This window comes from Chlorocebus sabaeus, chromosome 10, assembly GCF_047675955.1.
Source record: "Chlorocebus sabaeus isolate Y175 chromosome 10, mChlSab1.0.hap1, whole genome shotgun sequence".
In the NCBI taxonomy this organism is placed as follows: Eukaryota; Metazoa; Chordata; class Mammalia; order Primates; family Cercopithecidae; genus Chlorocebus; species Chlorocebus sabaeus.
Window position 1 is genome coordinate 102,734,662 of NC_132913.1, and position 22,650 is coordinate 102,757,311.

General features: G+C 40.2%; 1 non-coding gene across 1 annotated transcript; it reads left to right on the forward strand.

Moving 5' to 3' along the window:
* The first annotated feature begins 21,009 nt into the window (after positions 1–21,009).
* Positions 21,010–21,108, forward strand: LOC119625565 (small nucleolar RNA U13). Its single transcript, XR_005241755.1, has one exon. It is a non-coding gene; the product is annotated as a small nucleolar RNA U13 (small nucleolar RNA).
* Positions 21,109–22,650: the final 1,542 nt, after the last annotated feature.

Here is a 22,650-nt window from a genome sequence, read left to right on the forward strand (position 1 = left end):
TCTCAAGTGTCCCAGCTGGCATCGTGACTGTTAACCTCATGAGAGATCCTGAGTCAGAATGACCTAACTAGGGTGCCTCCAAATTCTTCACCTTCAGGAAATTTATGCCGTCATACATATTTATTATTGTTTGAAGCCAGTAAGTTTTGGAGTAATTTGTTCTGTGTGCAGCGATAGATAACTAAAACACATGCTGGTACAGTTACCGCATTGTTATTAGAGTACTCAGCTAGTTCATATCTCTATTTATTTCATGAGGTATACGAAGAATTTAGAATAATAAATTTAAAAATCAACTTTGGGGTCAGGTAAGGATATTTAAAATCTAGCACTTCACAAGCACATCCCAAAAGAGGATATTCAAGTAGTATTTAAGTATATAAAAGGATACTCAACCTCATTAGCCATATGGTAATTCAAATTAAAACAACAACTAGTCTGGGCTTGATGGCTCACGCCTGTAATCCCAGCACTTTGGGAGGCTGAGGCAGGTGGATCATCTGAGGTCAGGAGTTCAAGACCAGCCTGGCCAATGTGGTGAAACCCTGTCTCTACTAAAATACAAAAATTAGCCGGGCATGCTGATGGGTGCCTGTAATCCCAGCTACTCGAGAAGCTGAAATGGGGGAATCACTTGAACCCAGGAGACGGTGGTTACGGTGAGCTGAGATTGTGCCACTGCACTCCAACCTGGGCAGCTGAGCGAGACTCTGTCTCAAAAAAAAAAGAAAGAAAGAAAGAAAGAAAACAACAACAAGAAAATCTGTTCACCCACCAGAGGGCTAGAATAAAAAATAATGATAACATTTAGTGCTGGTAAGGATACGAGGCAAATAAAACTCTCATACACTGCTGAAGATCATGTATAATCACTTTGGGGAATCATTTGGCAGTACAGGAGGTACTAAAGCTAAACTTACATACACCTTGTCACATAACCATTCCACTTCTAGTAATAAACCCAACAGAAATGTATACACATGTGCACCAAAAAAGTACAAAAATATTGATAGCCAAAAACAAAGAATGATCCATATGTCCAATGGCAGTAGAAAGGATAAACAGAGATATGTTCACACAAGAAATACTACATAGCAATGAGAAATAAACAAATTACAGATATATCCAGCAATAATAATAGATCTCACATATGTAATATTGAGTGGAAAAAAAGCTGTTTTTTAAAACAAAAAGAGGGGGCCGGGCGAGGTGGTTCATACCTGTAATCCCAGCACTTTGGGAGGCTGAGGTGGGCGAATCACCTGAGGTCGGGAGTTTGAGACCAGCCTGACCAACATGGAGAAACCCCATCTCTACTAAAAATACAAAATTAGCCAGGTGTGGTGGCGCATGCCTGTAATCCCAGCAACTCAGGAGGCTGAGGCAGGAGAATGGCTTGAACCCAGGAGGCAAGGTTGCGGTGAGCCAAGATGGTGCCATTGCAGTCCAGCCTGGGCAAAAAGAGCGAAACGCTGTCTAAAAAACAAGAAGTTCAAAAGCAGGCCACACTAATTTACGGTGATGGAAATCAGGATAATGGTTACCTTTGAAGTGGAGGAGGAAGCAACTAAGATGGGACATAGGGTGGGGAGCTTTTGGGTGTTGATAATAATCTATTTCCTCATTTGTCTGCTGGTTATGCAAGTGTGTTCACTTGCTGGATATTCCTTCAGATGTATACTTATGATTTGTGCACTTGTCTGTATGTATGTTATTCTCAGATAAAAAGTTTACTGAAAAAAAACACCCAACATGGTAAGGTATAAACCCCAATTTTCTCATTGACATGGTTGAACTCTCATTAGGTGGGAGAGTGCTCTTGTTGTTAGAAGTTACATACTGAATTATCAAAAGGTAATAGGGCACAAGTTTGTAATTCTTAAATGGCTTAGGGGTAGAAATATAAAATATGTGTTATATATGAATATATAGTGTATATGATACATATATGGAATGAATATATATGTATATATTTTTATATGTGTGTGTATGTGTGTGTATATATATATATAGAGAGAGAGAGAGCTCCAATGATGAAGCAAATATGGTTTTTTAAAAAAATACAATTGCCAGATGCAGTGGCATGCACCTGTAATCTCAGCTACTTGGGAGGCTAAGGCGGGAGGATCACTTGAGTCCAGGAGTTTGAGACCAGCCTGAGCAACACAGTGAGACCCTGTCACACACACACAAACAAAACCCAAACAGGTTGGGTGCAGTGGCTCACACCTGTGACACCTGTAATCCCAGCACTTTGGGAGGCCGAGGTAGGTGGACCACCAGAGGTCAGGAGTTTGAGACCAGCCTGGCCAACGTACGGAAATGCTGTCTCTACTAAAAATACAAAAATTAGCCAGGCGTGGTGGTGCATGCCTGTAGTCCAGCTACTTGTGAGGCTGAGGCATGAGAATCGCTTGAATCCAGGAGGCAAAGGTTGCAGTGAGCCAAGATCATGCCAATTTGATCATGCCGAAACAACTGGGGAGTTTGAGTGAAGGGTATGTGAGAGTTTATCGTGTTTTTTCTTGTATTTTTCCTGAAAATTTGAAATTCTTTCAAAATAATTAAAACATATTTTTAAAACAGCTGTTAACTGAGTGTGGTGGCCCACAACTGTGGTCTTAGCTACTCAGAAGGCTGAAGCATGACGATTACTTGAGTCCAGAAGTTGGAGGGTTTAAAAAAAAAATACAACTGTTCCACTTACTAATTGTATTTCCATGGGCAAATGGTGAACTTCTCTATGTCTCAGAAGACTCTTCTCTCAAGCAGGGCTATTAGGCCAGGGACGCTGGCTCACACCTATAATCCCAGCACTTTGGGAGGCCAAGGTCGGAGGATCACTTGAGCCTAGGAGTTTGAGGTTCCAATAAGCTATGGGTGCACCACTGCACTCTAACCTCAGTGACAGAGCAACATCTTGTCTCCAAAAAAAAAAAAAAAAAGAAAGAAAGAAAAAGAGTGGGGATATTAACATCAACTTTCAGGACTATTCTAATGATTTGACAAAATAATAGAAATAATAGGTAACAGTTACATAACTTGCCCTAGGTCACACGCGTAGTTTTTTTTGTTAGTTAGTTTTTGTTTTTGTTTTTGTTTTTGTTTTTGTTTTTGTTTTTGTTTTGAAACAGTCTCGCTGTGTCACCCAAGCTAGAGTGCAGTGGTGCAATCTCGGCTCACTGTAACTTCCCCTTTACCAGTCAAGTGATTCTCCTGCCTCACCCTCTTGAGTTGCTGGGACTACAGGCGTACACCACCATGCCCAGCTAGTTTTTGTATTTTTAGTAGAGACGGGGTTTTGCCATGTTGGCCAGGCTAGTCTCGAACTCCTGACCCCAGGTGATTCACCTGCCTTGGCCTCCTAACGTGCTGGGATTACAGGCATGAGTCACTGTTCCTGGCCCACAGAGCTAGCTTTTATGAACCAGGATTTAAACCCAGGAATTCTGACTCCAAAACCTACACTCTCATCTAATGAACAAATCAATCAAGTGACTGTCACATAGCAGGTCATTAGTGGTACCTAGAATGATGACAATGCTTGTATTAGTTTCCCAGGGTTGCTGTGAAAAAGTATCACAAACTGGCTGGCTTAAAACAACAGTATTTTATTCCTTCATAGTCTGCAGGGCAGAAGTACAAAATCAAGGTGCTGGCCACAGTATCCAGCCTTTGATGCACCTTGGGAAGGATCTTTCCTTGCCTCCTACACCCTATTGTAGTCTCAGATGTGCCTTGGCTTGATGGCAACATAATTCCATTCTGCGCCTCTGCCTTCACGTGGCTTTCTTGTGTGTATGTGTGTGTGTGTGTGTGTCTCAGTGTCTCTTCTCCCCTTCTTATAAGGACACCAGTCATACTGGATTCTGGCCCTCTGTAATTCAGTATGACCTCGTCTTAATTTGATTACATCTGCAAACACCTTATTTTTAAATAAAGTCACATTCACAGGTACTGGGGATTAGGACCTCAACAATCTTTTGGGGGAATACAAGTCAACCAGAAACTATGCTTAAGAACTTTCTGCCCTTTTCTTGCCAAATAGAGTAAGTTTAACTGGAAGGACTCCCCCTGGGAAGAGAGGAGATGAAACTTCGACATGAAAAAAAAAAAAAGAAAAGAAAAGAAAAAAGAAATCCCTTCATGGCTCCTCCTTCTGCTTAAAGATGGGGAAATGGAGATGCTGCATTTTGTTCTCAGAAACGTGGTCATTTCAAAGTTAAACCAGATCCTTCAGTGTTAAAGGGTACTGACCAAGGGCAGATGGCTCAACAGTGCTTGAAAAAGGCCCGGGTTAGAGGAATAACAAAGGGTTATCAATGACCACTCAGGGTAATAAATGTAAAGTATCACATACACGTGAGCAGGGGACCTGGGAAAATTATGTTATATCTAGGTAAAAGTTTCTCTTCCTCTCTGAAAAGTACCTTTGCTTGGGGGGAATATAAATGTCTATGTAAGTATTGGATTTGAGAGTTGGAAGTTTCTAGTGAGAGAGTATATTGCCATTTAACATTGGAGCAGGGGTGGGAAAGACAGAATCAAGGAGCTTTGACTTGGAGTCTAGTGTTCATCTTACACCATCATGTTGAAGCCCTCAGGGATGATATTCTATCTTCAGTAACTCAGATTTTCAGAAATGTCATGCTGTGAATTATTATGTCTAGAGGAAGATCAGACATATCCCTGTGAATAGGGAAGTGATTTTCCCAAAAGGGAATTCGAGGCTGTGTGGGTATGAGTAAGAAAGCAATTACTGAGAAATGCAAGATTGAGGGCAGGAGATCAAGGAAAGAAACTGAGTTTTATCCACAAAGGGAATTCTTCTCAAAGGTTCTAACTTTGGGAGCTCTCCCTTCGGGCAATGGGAATAATGACATGTGGCATGCAGTTTGTTAGTTTTCGCATGTCATAATTCTATTTACTCCCAGCATGATAGGTGAATCAGATATATCTGTACAGTCTAGTGTGGGAAGGGCATGGAATTAAAGGATGGAGTAACAAAAGGAAATGTGGTTGGATGTTGCTTTCTCTGCATACAATCGTGAGAAGCCTCTTTTCCAGAATAGGTAAGTATTGTTAGCATCCAAAAAAGCAGTGATCAGTCCCAAAGCAGAACAACATGAGATAGGGAAGAGCACAAAGCCAAGAAAGCCAACACTCAGGGGATTACCCAGGAACTGGTGTAGAATAAACCCATTTCCTTAATATTGTATGAAAAAGTAATCTTAGGAGATCCATGTATAGGGAAAGGGAGTTTGATGACATAAACAAGTGTAAAAGCTTAGCCAAGAAAACCCCACCACTTCACCATTTACCACTTCACAGTATATATTCACATTTTTATAACTTGTATTAAGAAAAATTACCAGGCCGGGCACAGTGGGTCATGCCTGTAATCCCAGCACTTTGGGAGGCTGGGGCAGGTGGATCACCTGAGGTCAGGAGTTCGAGACCAGCCTGACCAACATGGAGAAACCTCGTCTCTACTAAAAATATAAAATTAGCTGGGCATGGTGGCGGGCGCCCGTAATCTCAACTACTTGGGAGCCCGAGGCTGAAGAATTGCTTGAACCCAGGAGGCAGAGGTTGCAGTGAGCCAAGATCGTGCCATTGCACTCCAGCCTGGGCAACAGAGGGAGACTCCATCTCAAAAAAAAAGAAAGAAAAATTACCGGAAATTTTGAGAAAAGGCAAACAATGATTCTGTTATTTTTAAATATTATGCAAATAAATTCACCTCGGAACTATCTCTATTCACTACCAATTCGGGTCTGAAGTCTGTGAAGTTGGATGTTTTACTTAGAGAAACTGATAATTGCAAATGATTTGAAAGAAAGAAGAGTCCATCTTTCTTTCCTTTCTTTATTCTTCAACTTGTCACTTCTCAAAGAAGGAGAGACAGACATATACTTAGAATGTCTGTCCGAAAGAGAAACTAACTCTGAAGGTTATGGTTTATTGCCATGTAGAAACATTAATTAGATTTGCAAATAATTTAACAATCTAATTTCTGTTTTTATTTATTTTACTTACCATATATATCAGTCTGATATTCTCACTTGCACTGGTTTTGTTAATCACCTGGTTAAATAAAAGTTTGATTCATGCTAACATCTTGCATACAAATTACACTTATATTTTGAAATTATACATTAATGCCTGCATAACTTATAGAAAATCATATCAAAGGACATATGCTTTCCATTTTTAGCCTGGTTGGTTGCAGATTGAGTGGGAAAAAGGAGAAGGGCAAGAAGAAAACATTTCAGGAAGTATGTTTGTACTTCGAAGAAGCAAACTTAATATTATAATATTTTAAATTTGACTGCCATGAATAAGCTTCATAAATTTACTTTAGCTGGTGGGAATATGTAGGTGATAGCAATGATTTTCAGTAGGAGCAGGAGAATTTTATGTTTATCAAAAAAGCAGTTATGGATTCCAAAATAATGCAAAACATTCATTTAGGAAATTGTTCAGTATTATAAACCTGAAAGCATGATGCAATGTTCTGTTTATAATTGCTTTATTTTTTAAATGTAAATAAAACAAAATTTTATTTACATTTAAAAAATAAAATTTTATTATATTTGCTTGTCACAAATATACTTCAAGACTTTATCTTTTGGTGTACTGTAAATAAGAATTTTGTAGTTACTGTAGTGTGTGACCAATTAACTCAGCTTGTTAGTTACTGTGCTAATGAGGCCAAAGCCTTGGATCTGATCCCCAAATGATCAAGCCAGTCTTGCAAATTCATGCTGTGTCATTAGTCATAAGAGGGACCTGGTAAGTGAGAATCTCGATGAAGTGGCACAAATCCACTGGCCCCAAAGGAACTGCAGTTGTATATCCCAAAGTTCAGATGTTGATCACATTCTTTATCATGGTATGGCAGCTATGGAAAAATGTTAAACCTGGAGCTGATGATAACCAATGATTCCTTTCTTGTGCTTTTTATCCTTTTTAAAAAAAATGAATGAAAGATAAGAATGTTCATCATCAAATTTCATAGAATGCTTTAGTGTTAATAATCCATTCATCAGGATATAAGGAATCAGAGGTGTGGGAAAATTTAAAATAGGATGATCAGGCCTGGCGCGGTGGCTCACGCCAGTAATCCCAGCACTTTAGGAGGCCAAGGGGATGGGGGTGGATCACCTGAGGTCAGGAGTTAGAGCCCAGCCTGGCCAATATGGCGAAACCCTGCCTCTACTAAAAACACAAAATTAGCCAGGCATGGTGGCGAATGCCTGTAGTTCCAGCTACTTGGGAGACTGAGGCAAGAGAATTGCTTGAACCTGGGAGCCGGAGGTTGCAGTGAGCTGAGATCATGCTACTGCACTCCAGCCTGGAAGACAGAACAAGACTCCATCTCAAAACAAACAAACAAACAAACAAAAAAACCAGAAATAGGATGGTCAGAGCAGACATCGCCAAGAAAGTGCCATTTAAAGAAAGCAAGTGAATTAGCCATACAAGTGTCTGGAGAAAGCACCAGACCAGAAGTGACCAGAATGGGGAGTCACTGTGGTTTTTAGGTGGGTGTGAGCAGAGTCCATCTTTCTTTCCTTCCTTTGTTCTTCAACTTCGCTTTCTCTTTCTCTTTCTTTTCTTTCTTTTCTTTTTTCTTTTCTTTTCTTTTCTTTTTTCTTTCTTTCTTTCTTTCTTTCTTTCTTTCTTTCTTTCTTTCTTTCTTTCTTTCTTTTCTTCACTCTTTCTCTCTTTCTTTCTTTCTTTTCTTTCTTCTTTCTTTCTTTCCTTCTTTCTCTTTCTGATGGAGTCTTGCTCTGTTGCCCACACTAGACTGCACTGGCATGATCTCGGCTCACTGACCTCACTCCTAACCTCAGGTTGTCCGCCCACCTCAGCCTCTCAAAGTGCTGGGATTACAGGTATGAGCCACCGTGCCTGGCCTATAAATCTTAAATTGTGCTTTTTGTTTTTACTCATCTTTAGGAAGGTATAATTGACAAATAAACATTGTATATACTTGTGGTATAAAATAAGTAAATAAAATTTGAAAAACAATTCACCAAAATATTACTAATATCAGTTAAGCTAGATCTTCTCTTGTATAGAAAAATTGTTTGTGCTCTGTCACTTGTTATAAATTGTAGCTTTATCTGACACTGACCTGCCCTCAGGCTTCTTTTTAACTCACTCTGACTTATTTGTCTTATCCAGAGATTGTGGATTCCCTGTCATCAAATCAGTCTAAAGGGTATTAAAACCCCTATAGCCCTTATTTCTTTGCCATAGGCTTTAGGTGACTAAAAAAAATGTACTGTCCTCTCACTATGTAAAGACTACCTTCCTTAGTATCTTTACGTAAGGAAGAAATTGGCTTTTCTGTTTTATCTGACAAAAGGGAGACATGAGGGAGAGACTGAATTCTTTCTTGAAACAGAAATATTCCTATCTCTTATCAAGTATTTTTATTGTTTAATTTCCTACACTAAGTACAACAGGATTTTACACCAAAAGCAGGAGCTTCCCTAAAGTGTACTTGGTACTTGTTTTTTGTCAAAGTCTATTCTGTCTTAAAGACATCATATTTTTTCAAGCAACATTTTATACACATTCGAATGAGAGAAGCTTCTCTCGGAGGCTTTGTGCATGTATCAGGCAATTTTTTCACTCATGATATGTGCTTCTGTGTGATACACAAAGCAAAATACTAATGTTATTCTTTTATTCTATTTTTTTGCAGTGCTTCCATGATTTTTATTTTTTTATTTCTTCTTTCTATAACTAGACTCAGATTCCAGAATGTCTATTTTTAAATTCATGCTTGCTACATGCTTTCATGGTAGATTATTTGCATATCCCCAAAAAGATATTGTCAAGGGATAATTTCAGTAATTTGTTTTAGAAAATAATGGGAATACTGCGTTTTAAAACATGTGTTGCCAAACTTCACCAACAGTACACCCACAGGATAAACACACACTGTGTGAACTGAACAATGTCCCTTGAAAACCTACATTCCAAATGTGTACATTACAACTATCATGCAATAAGTAATTTTCCCCAAGTTACCACGCTCATTGGTTTCCACGGGACAGGCAACCTAGCAGGGCATTCCCTCCATGAGGTTACGAAAACACATTGTGCTCCTGTAGACACACAGCACCCTCCCGCATTGTGCTTATTGCCAAACACTGGGCTTCCCAATCGCTTTGTGTTCAGTCAGAGAAACAGGAAATCCAAACCCAGCCAGAAAAATGCACAACAGCTCAGCAGAAGCAGCTTTAATAGGAGCTTAGGGAACCTTCCATTGCTCCCATCCTGGAAAAGCATGTGTTGTAGCAGACAGAGCACAAACTCTAGCAATGGACAGGCCTCAGGTCATATCCTGGATCTGGCTGGGTTGCTGGGTTACTGGCTGGGTTGTCTCAGATAAGGTCACCTCTGGGTTTCATTTCCATCTTTTCATCTCTTTGTAAAATGGAAATTATCATCATACTACCTACAGTGGAACCCACTGGTCAAAAGCCATTGCCAGGTCTGCTGCTGTTAATTTCAAGTGGAAAGTCTGAAGGATTGCTGCGGACAGTTTATGTACTGGAATCTTTCTGGCTTGAGCCACTTCCCCAGTGATTGTTAATATTATACCCTTTTTTCATCTCTAGATACAATCTAGAACCCAGGAACCTAGTTCTGCATCCTCTCCACTACAGCATGTTGGGAATCCTTTTGTATTTAGCTGCTTGGATACTAGAAGAGGATCGAAATTCCAGCCCGGTAATTCTCTTCCTAGTTCTTCCTTCAATATCATCAAAGCGGATTCAACATGTAACAGAATGTTCAACTCTGTTATTTTATTGGAGAAGATATAATAAGTTAAAATCACCTCACATATAAAATTTATAGTATATTAGATGGTGATAAGGCTAGAGGAAATTGTGCAAGGAAGGGAAAGAAAATGCAGGAGAATGTGAAGCGGTTTTGCAAATACTTTAATAACTAACTCTCTTCACCTTCAAGTCTTTCTTTAAATATCATCTTAATGAGGTCACCCTGATACCCAGAAATTTTTTTTTTTTTTTTTTTTTTTTGAGACGGAGTCTCGCTCTTTTGCCCAGGCTGGCGTGCGGTGGCGCGATCTCAGCTCACTGCAAGCTCCGCCTCCTGGGTTCACGCCATTCTCCTGCCTCAGCCTCCTGAGTACCTGGGACTACAGGCACCCGCCACCACGCCCAGCTAATTGTTTGTATTTTTAGTAGAGTCGGGGTTTCACCGTGTTAGCCAGGATGTTCTCAGTCTCCTGACTTCGTGATCCACCCGCCTCCGCCTCCCAAAGTGCTGGGATTACAGGCGTGAGCCACCGCGCCCAGCCAACCAGATTCATATCAAAAACCTTTACTTGTGCGGTGTCTCACGCCTGTAATACCAGCACTTTGGGAGGCCGAGGTGGGTGAATCATTTGAGGTCAGGGGTTCGAGATCAGCCTGGCCAACATGGTGAAACCCCGTCTCTCCTAAAAATACAAAAATTAGCTAGGCGTAGTGGCGAGTGCCTGCAATCCCAGCAACTTGGGAGGCTGAGGTGGAAGAATCGCTTGAACCTGGGAGGCGGCAGTTGTAGTGAGCCAAGATCACACCACTGCACTCCAGCCTGGGCAAATTAAGAGAGACTCCATCTGTCTTAATAATAATAAAAGCATTAATTCTGGTCCTCCATAATGTGCTCTACTTTTTCTTTTCTCCTTATGATGATGCCTATTATCTGTCTCCACTTGCTCCATGAGGACAGGAATATTTGTCTGTTTATCCCTAAGTTTCTAGAATATTGCACAACACAGAGTACTCAATAAATATATACGGAATGAGTGAAAAGTGTAGTCGAGGACAGCCTCTCTGAAAAGTTGACAGCGAGGAAACACGTGAAGTTGGTAAGGGAGTCAGCCCTGAAGGAGGAAGTGTGGCCAGGCTGTGCAGGCAGCAGAGAGTCTACTATGGTGGCAGTGGGGCCAACAAGATGGTGAATCATAGAAGAGGGCAGCGAGAGACCAGAGGGCATCAGTTCTGTAGGTTATTATCAATACAAGTACTTTGGCTTTACTGAGAATAACAGGGGAAGCCACTGGAAAGTTTTAGAGCAGAGTGTATTATGATGGAATACGTTTTTAAAAGGATCACACTGGCTTCTCTGCTTAAAATAGACTATAGTGAGTAAGGATAGAAATAGAAAAGCCAGGCTGGGCACAGTGGCTCACGCCTGTAATCCAGCACCTGGGGAGCCCGAGGCAGGCTGACTACCTAAGGTGGGGAGTTAGACACCAGCCTGACCAACATGGAGAGATCCCGTCTCTACTAGAAATAGAAAATTAGCTGGGCGTGATGGTGCATGCCTGTAATCCCAGCTGAGGGAGGCTGAGGCAGGAGAATCGCTTGAACCCAGCAGGCAGAGGTTGTGATGAGCCTAGAATGCACCATTGCACTCCAGCCTGGGCAACAAGAGCAAAACTCCATCTTGAAAAAAAAAGAAAAGAAAGAAAAAGAAAGAAAGAAGGAAGGAGGAAGGGAAGGGCAGGGCAGGGAAGGGACGGGAAGGGAGGGGAGGGGAGAGGAGGGGAGGGGAGGGGTGAGGGGAGGGGAGGGAGAAAGCCATTTAAGAGGCCTTGCAATAACCCAGGAGGGAGATGCCAATTACTTGGCCAGGTTGATGGCAATTACTTGGCCCGGTTGATGTCAGTACATAGTGGCCAGAGTCTATACACCTGCTAAAGGTAGAGTTGAGATTTGCTGACAGATTAGACATGAGGTATGACAGAAAGATGTTTAGGGTGACTTCAAGGTATTTCACAGAAGCAGTGGTTGAATATAGGTCCCATCAACTAGATGTAATGGCTGTGGGAGGCATTCTTGAGGGAATAGAACTAAGTGTTGGGAATCAACACATCTCTTCCAAATTCCCCCAACACATACACACACACACACACGTCCCACGTCACCTCTGTTGACGAGTGAAGCTACAAAGGTAAGGATTAAATTCTAGACCCCAATGTTTAGCCATCCTTTGAACTCAGGCTGCTTGGCAATAGCATTTCTCCACTTTTTTCTATGTGCTTGTTTCCCTAGACTGATAACATTGAGGACCTCCAGCAGTAATAGATATTTAGAGCTAAATGACCCTTTATAAATCATTCTAGCATGGTACTTACCACACAAAATTGAATTTCCACATCCAATCAAAGATGCCATTGATTGTAATATGCACCATTATTTTTTGCATTGCTAAGAAAGAAAAAGCAGCCATTTGAAATATGATTGATATTTTCTTATTTATCTGTGACTTACTTGGACATAGATTTTAAAAAATTCATATACTCTTATGCATATGTAAAAAGGAAAATACAAGCAAAGTAAATTAAAGTATTTCTAAAATGTTTTCCTTTATTAGGTTATTAATTACATTTTATTCAAAGTTATAAAGTCCTCACTTATGCAACTAGAATTAGAACATTATGCCCCTAATTAGTATTAAGTTCATCAATTTCATCAATAAATTATAAGAAACATGGATTAGACAAAATAGAAAATGGAAAGTAGAAAATAGGCCAGAAATTAAGGAGAGAAAATAGAAAATAGGTTTTGCCTCTCCTGCTACCAAATTATGTTTAAGTCTAACACCTATTTTAGATCCACCATTAAAACTAGACAGACTACATTTAGTCAGTTTGGGCTGTAAATAAAGCATGCATAATTGTATGAATGCCTATGGGCCCTGCAACTTCCTTGTATTCAGAGTCCGACTCCTCTGAACATATTTCATTTCAAACCTATATTAGCTTTATAACAAAGTACTCTCAAGTTCAGAAGCTTAAAACCACAGACGTTGATTATCTGTTTCTGTGGGTTCCAAGTCCAGGAGTGGTTTACCTGGCTGGTTCTGGCTGGGGGCCTCTCATGAGGTTGCGTCTCACTGTTAGCTGAGGGTGCAGTCTTCGGCAGGATTGACCAGGGCTGGGGAATTTCCTTCCCAGCTCATCCACATGGCTGTTGGCCAGCCTCACGTCCTTGCTGGCTATTGGCTGGAAACCAGTTCCTGGCTACTCGGGCTTCTTCAGAGGGCTGTTCACAAAATGACAGCTGGCTTCTCCTGAGCCAGTGATCCAAGAGAGAGGGAAAGCAAATGACAGCCTGAGATGGAAGCTGCCCTGTCATTTTCACAGTATGTTACGGGGCCCACCAACCAACCCTGCTACAATATGAGATAGAACCACCCAAAGGTGAGATGATGGAAGATGAGCATTTTTGGGGACTATTTTGGAGGCTGGCTCCCACAAATTTAGTTTTTTCAATTTCCATGTTTCACTGCACAATAACTCCCAGTGTACCATCAAGATAACTGACAATATGGTGGGGCACAGTAGCTCATACCTGTAATCTCAGCACTTTGGGAGGCCGAGGCGGGTAGATCATGAGGTCAGGAGCTTGAGACCAGCCTGACCAACATGGTGAAACCCCATCTCTACTAAAAAAATTTAAAAATTGGCTGGGCATGGTGGCATGCACCTGTAATCCCAGCTACTCAGGAGGCTGAGACAGGAGAATTGCTTGAATCCGGGAGACAGAGGTTGCAGTGAGCAGAGATCACGCCACTGCACTTTAGCCTGGGCGACAGAGCAAGTCTCCATATTGGAAAAAAAAAAAAAAGAAGAGAGAGAACTGACAATGCAATATTTGCTAAAAGGTTGTTTCACTAATACTTCCTTCAATAAGGAAGCTGGGAGAAAGGACTTCTGCTAAGCTACTGACAGCCATTTTGCATTCAATGTTGGCACTGTCTGGATCTTGGCAGGTATCATTGGAAAGCTTTTTTTTTTTTTTGTGAAAACTACTTATTTACCTTAACGTTCCCAGAACCAATCTATGTGCAAGACACATGGTAGGTATTGTATAAATATTTGCCGAATGAATGAACTTTTCAGATGATCTAATCTAATTTCTTCATTTCAATATTAGCCCATGGTTTCTCAGCCCTTCAAAAACCCTGCCTATCAAATCAATCATAATTCCTACTTACTAGAATTTCCTGGTCATCACTGGCAGAGGGAAAAATATGTAAGGCAAGAAAGAGGTAGGCGTAAGGATGCAACACAATAAGGGTGGAGAACATATCCACCCCCATAGCATTATTGAAAGGTGTTGCAAAGTCCACCTCCACCAAAATATCTTCTCTTTTGATACCAACTACCACTATGACCTGATCTAAAAATGGGCATTGCCTTTTTAAAAGGAATAAGTACTTTTGAGAAGGGAAGGAAATGAAAAAATTCTACCCTAGCTTTGCTAATGAATCAGGACTGATCTGACAAGCATCACTTTGAAATTTCAAATGAGTATTGGCCTTAGGGCAATGAGATCAAAATGAACACATTTCAGTAAGAACCAAAAAGAGGGAGCATTAGGAAGACATGAGGCCAAGAATGACAAGAGCATAGACCCACTGTCCCACTGTGCTGCTTTCTCCAAAAAATTGTCAACGCGCTAAAAAAGGATATTTGAATAGTTTATAGATACTCTATTCTGAAGTTTTAGCACATTTTTTATTTTTTATATTTCAATTTTCTAAAATTAGAATGCACCTTAATGTGGAATGTTATACATCTCCTCAAAAATAAGAACAGAATACCTATTCTCAGCAACAACAAAGATAGAAAAGCAATGGCACACATTAGAATTCCAAAATTCAGTGGGTGTTCCTTTCCAGGCTGAAATGTATGCTCCAGGAGGGTGTCTTTTATTTATTTGTTTATTTAGGGACACTGTGGCTCTGTTGCCCAGGCTGGAGTGCAGTGGTGCGACCTGGGCTCACTGTAACCTCCACCTTCTGGGTTCAAGTGATTCTCATGCCTCAGCCTCCCAAATAGCTGAGATTACAGGCATGTGCCACCACTTGGAGCTACTTTTTGTATTTTTAGTAGAGGTGGGGTTTCGCCACATTTGCCAGGCTGGTCTTGATCTCCTGAACTGAAGTGATCCTCCTGCCTTGGTCTCCCAAAATGCTGAGATTATGGGCATGAGCCACCGCGCCCAGCCCAGGAGGGTGTCTTTTAATCATTAGTTCTCTGTACCTAATTAGCCCAAGCATCAGACTTCAGAGTGAGAAAAGGCAGTTTCAACTCTACCATTTCCTGGTACTGTACTTAGAGCTTCTTCAGGTCTTCATTTTCTGCATCTCAAAAATAGGAGTAGGAAGAGAATGTCCATCTTTGGGTTGTAATGAAAATGATTAATAAGAGCACTTCATTAACTGCAAGTCCTTGTGCAAATGTAGTTGGTTGTCCTTGTCTTTGAAATTCTGAGTTGCTACTGCTGCCCCAGGGAACAACCTTTGCCACTCCCTAGTGGTGGTGTGTTCTTCTGGGAGCACAGCTCCTAGAAATAAATCAACCTCCTTCATTACCCTTTTTGGAGATGCTTCTTTTTGTGTGGAACAACTGCATGAACATATTGCATAAAGAATATGTGGAGAATAATCTAAGCAGGGAAAGGTTGAAATGTTCTTCTGTGTTTGCACCTTCTTAACCTTCTCCATTTCTCCACCCTTGTTAAGCCTAAATGTCCTCAATGCCCTCCTTGCCTGCATTTCATTGCTTGTCTTTAACATCTTTGCAAACATAAAGTTTTTGTGAGAAGGAGCAAGTCTATAAAAGAATTTGTGCTATGGACACTTTGATAACTCACATTTATGTTCTGTTAACTGTAGATCCTCTCTCCTTTCTAGCTTGCACCATCCTTAAACATGGAAGTAGTTTTTAAATAAAAAATGTTTATTTAAATGTAGCTATTTGTAGATTCCTTTCCCTTTAGTCTACACAAGAGTTTTTCCTGAGGGCAAGAATCATGTTTATTCTCTTTCTCTCTCTCTCCCTCTTTTTTTTTTTTTTAAATATAGGGTCTTGCTCTGTAGTCCAGGCTGAAGTGCAGTGGCTTACTGCAGCCTCAACCTGGGCTCAAGCAATGCCCCCACCTCAGCCACCTGAGAAACTGGGATTACAGGCGTGTACCCACAAAGCCCAGGTAATTTTTTTTTTCCTAAGGGACAGGGTCTCACTGTGTTGCCCAGGCTGGTCTTGAACTCTTGGGCTCAAGGGATCCTCCCACCTCAGCTTCTCAAAGTACTAGGATTATAGGCCTGAGCCATGGCACCCTTCCTGTTTATTCTTTATTATGTTGATTTAAGAACCCAGTCCTTGCCCCTGTACTCTCCTGCTATTCATATCCATCTGCTATTCATATCCATGCTGAATCAACTCCAAAAGCAAATTAACACATTCTTAAACGCTGATTGAAAACCTGGCATTGGCTGTGGGCAGTGGCTCACGCCTGTAATCCCAGCACTTTGGGAGGCTGAGGTGGGCGGATCAACTGAGTTTGGGAGTTTTCGACCAGCCTGACCAACATGGAGAAACTCCATCTCTACTAAAAATACAAAACTAGCCAGGTGTGGTGGTGCATGCCTGTAATCCCAGCTACTCGGGAGGCTGAGGCAGGAGAATCACTTGAACCCAGGAGGCGGAGGTTTTGGTGAGCCAAGATTGCACCATTGCACTTCAGCCTGGGCAACGAGAGCGAAACTCTGTCTCAAAAAAAAAAAAAAAAGAAAAAGAAAAGAAAAGAAAACCTAGCATTAAAGAGCCAAAGTAAATTATGTTTTATTTAATGATGGGAAATGAAATATATATATATTTTCTAAAAGCATAAAATTATGTTAGGGGTTTCACAATACTTGAACTTAAAATTTGTATTTATTTATGGTTGACATCCTTTAACATTTAACGATAAAAAATGTGATAATAAATTATACTGATGTTATTCCCAAGTTTTGCTTCTGCTTGAAAGGTCTTCTGACATCCAGGTTTGATAACAAATAGATGCAATGTGTGGTCTCTTGAGTCTGATATTTAATCTTAATCCTAAACTAGACTGTTTAAAGGAAAGAAGACATATGACAGATGACAACTGCGTTTCATCTTATAATTGAGCATATGGAGTCTTCCTTCTTACTCCTGAAGGGTGACACATTTCCTGCCCCAAGAAAACATCCAAGTATTTTATCATGCTCTTATTGTTCCAAGTGATCCAAAATATTTTTCTTTTGCTATTGATTTTTATATGGAGCTTTTCCAGATATTAGCTTGAAGATTTTAGTTTAACCTTGTAGACTGAACTTTTATTTTGAAATGCTTAGGATAGTGGTTCCAAGTTCTGAAAATATGATGCATTATTAAAGGTTTTATTTTTTATAAATAAATTCTAAGAAAGTACATCTGATTAAATGAATTCATTTATGTAAAGTGTAGAGAACAGTGGGTGGCATGTAGTAGTGATATATAACTGTTAGCTATGTATTTATAATGAACATTGTCATAGCTATCCATTTGTAACAGGCATATATACATTGCTAGACATCAGTATATTTTATTGAGTAAAGTTGTATAAATAAATCCATACAAATTATTTTCCTTAAAACTTAATGCAAATGAGTTTTTTTGAAAATCCTTAAAATATGAAAATTTACTTTCCCTGGTATTCAGCCATGATATATACTTTTAAAATCTATGTATATATTCAATTATTTTACTTTGAAAATTACAAAATCGACATATTGGCAAGCAACCCCAAGATAAAACAACACTTTCATGTGGCGATAACTTTTCAGCCCTCAAGCATGTGGGAAAGGACACAGTTTGCCCACCTACTCAGAGTTCTTTATGGAAATACAAAGATTGTCTGTATCAGGTTGGAGGTTACTAAGGCTTTACTGGGGCCGCCATAGTTTACTAGGGCTGCCATAATATAATACTATATACTGAATGGCTTAAACCAGAGAAATGATTTTCTCACAGTTCTGGAGGCTAGAATTTCAAAATGAAGGAAGATTTGGTTTCCTCTGGCTTCTCTCTCCTTGGCTGGCAGATGGCTGCCTTCCCCGCTGTATCCTCACATAACCTTTCCTCTGTGGGGGCACATCCCCAATGGCTCTCCCTTTTCTCATAAGGACACCAGTCATTTTGAATTAGGGCCCACCCTCATGACCTCATTTAAACTTAAGTATCTCTTTAAAGTTCCTATCTCTAAATATCGTCACATTATCTCTCCACATAGTACTGGGGGTTAGTATTCAACATGTAAATTTGGAGGGATACAATGTAGCCCATAACACAGGCCCTGTTCTACTGTTTTCTAATATTAATTACACTTTTATTCTTTTGGGGTTTCTGTAAATTACACTTTTTTTTTTTTTTTTGAGACGGAATCTCCCTCTGTTTCCCAGGCTGGAGTGCAGTGGCACAATCTTGGCTCACTGTAACCTCCACCACTCAGGTTCAAGCGATTCTCCTAACTCAGCCTCCCAAGTAGCTGGGATTACAGGTGCCTGTCACCATGTCTGGCTAATTTTTATTTTTAGTAGGGATGGGGTTTCACCACGTTGGGCAGGCTGGTCTCGAACTCCTGACCTTAGGTAATCCGCCCACCTCACCCTCCCAAAGTGCTGGGATTACAGGCGTGAGCCACTGTGCCCAGCCAAATTACACTTTTAAAATAAAGTTTTAATTTAGCTTTTCTTGTTATTAGAAACATAGCCAATCAGAGAACTCAAATCTAGGATTTTAGAATCAAAGGAACTTACACTTCTGATCTAAAGATTGCTTTACATTACTTAGTAATTTAGACACCGGAGTAAGACATGAAGAATACATCTATAAGGGTCTGGTACCAAAATCCTGAATTTATGCAAGCTAGATTCTACATAATCAGTTCTAAGTCTCTGGATTTTTTTATGAATTCTGGCAAAACCAAGTATATATTGGTTACCACTTTTCTAATTTCAGATAATTTCCAAATGTGTAACTTATAGTTGAATTGTGCTGTATAAATAATATTTAAAAAGTGTTAATGTAAACCTTTTCAAGAAATTATACGCATTATCTCAGTTAGCAACTGACAGACAATTCTTAGATTTCACTAGATGTCCACTAGAAATATAATGGGGATGACATATGTAATTTCATTTTATTATTTATTTATTTGAGACAGAGTCTACTCTGTTGCCCAGGCTGGAGTGCAGTGGCACCATCTCAGCTCACTGCAACCTCTGCCTTCTGGGTTCAAGTGATTCTCCTGTCTCAGCCTCCCGAGTAGCTGGGATTACAAGCATGTGCCACCATGCCCAGCTAATTTTTGTATTTTCAGTATAGACGGGGTTTTACCACGTTGACCAGGCTAGTCTTGAACTCCTGACCTCAGGTGATCCACCTTGCTCTGCTTCCCAAAGTACTGGGATTACAGGCATGAGCCACCACACCCAGCCGACATATGTAATATTAAATGTTCTAGTAGCCACATTTAAAATCTAAAGAGAAAAAAAAAATTACTTTTATTAATATATTGCTTTTAACCCAATATATCCTAAATATTGTCATTTTAACATGTAATCAATTAAATTATTAGAAATATTTTATATTATTACTGTTCTTGTCTAAGTCTTCAGAATGTGGTATTTGTTTTATACTTACAGAACTTCTCAATTCAGGTTAGCCACGTTTCAAAGTGCTCAATAATCACATGTGGCTCATGGATACTATAATACAGTGCAGGTTTAGATAGTTAGTTCAATGGTCAGCAACACATTGTATTAGGTGCAGGTCCATGCTATCCTTTGCTAGTGTGTTTCTGAAACAAGTATATTCATTTACTTTAAAAAATCTTTTAGAGTGTTTTAAGTTACTTCTATAGATTTCAAATCAACTGCCTTCCACAAAAATGACACTGCTTACCCAAATAATAATGTTTGAAAGTAGGATGGCCCAAGATTTGGTTAATTTAAAGCCTTCATAATGGCATAAAAAACCCCAGGCTCTTCTCTTCTTTCTTAAACCTCAAGATTCTCTCTCTTGAGGTCTCTACTAAACCCATCTCTACTAAAAATACAAAAATAGTCAAAGGATGGCTGTGACGGTTACTATAATCATATCCATAGAGGAAAGGGCATTGCTTAAGCTTCTTTCTAAGAGATAGGAAAAGTTTTCCCAAAATATCCACCTAATACAAAAAAAGACAGTAAAGAATAAAGAGAGGAACAAAAAAAGTTAGACATATAGAAAACAAATAGCAAAATGGCATAATTAAATATAACAATAATAACATTAAATGTGGGCCAGGTACAGTGGCTCATGCCTGTAATTCCAGCCCTTTGGAAGGCTGAGGTTGGAGGACTGCTTGAGCTTAGGAGTTTGAGAATTAGCCTGGTCAACATACCAAGACCTTGTCTCTACAAAGAATAAAAAATTTAAAAATTAGCTAGGTTGAGGGGGGAGGATTTTTTAAGCCTAGGAATTCAAGTGTGCAGTAAGTTATGATTGTGCCACTGCACTCTAGCCTGAGTGACAGAGTAAGATCCTGTCTCAGAACACCACCACCACCAACAAAAAACATTAAATGTAAATGGACTAAACAATCAAACTAAGAGGCAGAGATTGTAAAATTTGTTCTGGTTTGGACAATAAATTATGGTTCACCTAAAAAAATATATTTTTATTTGGTTTTAATGTCATTAATAGGCAAAAACTCATATTGAAATTCTAATTATAATAACATAATTGTAGGACTTTCTCAAGGATAGTTCTAAGGAATTAACACCCACACATTCTTGGAATCAGAAAACTGAAATGCAACAATATTCAATGAGCCATTGATGGGGATATTGACCTTACCAAAATAACGTAGGAGTTGAGGTAGAACACAAGGACTGTGAACCAGGTCCCCGGATCTCCGTGAATGAATGTCTGTGTCCATGAATTGGAGGTGACGGAGACTAAGAGTAGAGAGTAGTAGAGATAGATCTTTTAAGTGTCTACAGTTAGTGTGTTATCTACTAGTTATTGTATTAGGCACTCAGATAGGCACAGAGAAATAAAATGTAGTCCCTGCCCATAAAGAGGGGTTCAGCATGAAGGGGCTGACAGCTTGTAAAGAAATGAGTGTGATCCTTTTGCAGTTCATAAGCATGATGTTTGGGTTTTCACATGCATCTGTGAGAAGTACCTTCCTCAAACCCTGTTACAATGGTGGCTCACATCTGTAATCCCAGCACTTTGGGAGGCCAAGATGGGTGGATTTCTTGAGGCCAGCAGTTCGAGACCAGCCTGGCCAACATGGCAAAACCCATCTCTACTAAAAATACAAACATTACCTAGTCATGGTGGCCTGTACCCACAATCCCAGCTATTTGGGAGGCTGAGGCACAAGAATCTCTTGAACCCAGGAGACTGAGGTTGCAGTGGGCCGAGATTGTGTCACTGCACTCCAGCCTGGACAACATAGCAAGTCTCTATCTGAAAAACAACAACAAACAAACAAAAAGCAACCTTGTTACAACATCAGGACATCAGCACATTACCTGTCTAACATTAAAAAAATAAAGAAAGGAAGAAAGGAAACAGACAAATGAGTGAAATTCAATGATACAGGTGTTACAATTAAATAAGCTCCTGGATCAAAAAAGGGGAAAGAATCAATCCACCACATGGAGGATACAGCAATCAAGAAAGCCTTTAGAGAGAGAGGTAACATAAGATCTATTTGTTCTTGGATTCATTCTGACATTTTATTTGTGGAAACATTGGTAGTAGGAGTCCAGGTGCTGAGAAAGCTACAACAACTATTAATGCTGATGGTGGCTATTCAGCCAAGTGTGAGATACGAGAGAGACTGGAGTTAAGTGGTTGACATAAGTAATCTTATTCTAATAAGAGGCAGAGGCCGGGGGCTGTGGCTCATGCCTGTAATCCCAGCACTTTGGGAGGCTGAGGTGGGTGGATCACTTGAGGCCAGGAGTTCAAGACCAGCCTGGCCAACATGGATAAACCCTGTCTCTACTAAAAGTACAAAAATTAGCTGGGTGTGATGGTGTACGTCTGTGGGAGAATCGCTTGAACCCGGCAGGCAGAGTTTGCAGTGAGCCGAGGTCGCGCCACTGCATCCAGCCTGGGCAACAGAGTGAAACTTTGTTTAAAAAAAGAAAAAATTATTTCCTTGAAGAAGCTTTTCCCTCCCCACTGACAGTCCCTAGGTAGATTCCTCTACAATAAGACTTGCTTTTCTCTTGCATTATCAGATTTCCCTCTTCACTACTGAATCAGTCAGTGTTATAGACATACAAATGTGAGTATTTATTCTTTCAGATTAAGAAAAAACAAGGCTGAGTGTGGTGGCTCACACCTGTTATCCAGACATTTTGGGAGGCCAGAAGCAGGAGGCTCACTTAAGCCCAGAGTGACACAGTGAGACCTAGTCTCTACAAAAATTAGCCAGATGTGATGGCCTGCATCTATAGTTCCAACTACTTGCTAAGCTGAGGCAGGAGGATCTTGAGTCCGGCAGGTCAAAGCTGCAGTGAGCTGTGATAGCACCACTGCACTCCAGCCTGGGCAACAGAGTGAGACCTTATGTCAAAAAAACAGAACCAAAATATCGATAAGCTCCCTGGACCCACTTGCACCACCAGCTACCATGCTACTCCTCTACTCTCCTTTTAGAGTAATGGTTCTCATCTGGGGGCAGTTTTTCCCACAGGAGACATTTGGTAACGTCAGAAGACATTTCCGGTTGTCACAACTGGAGTGGG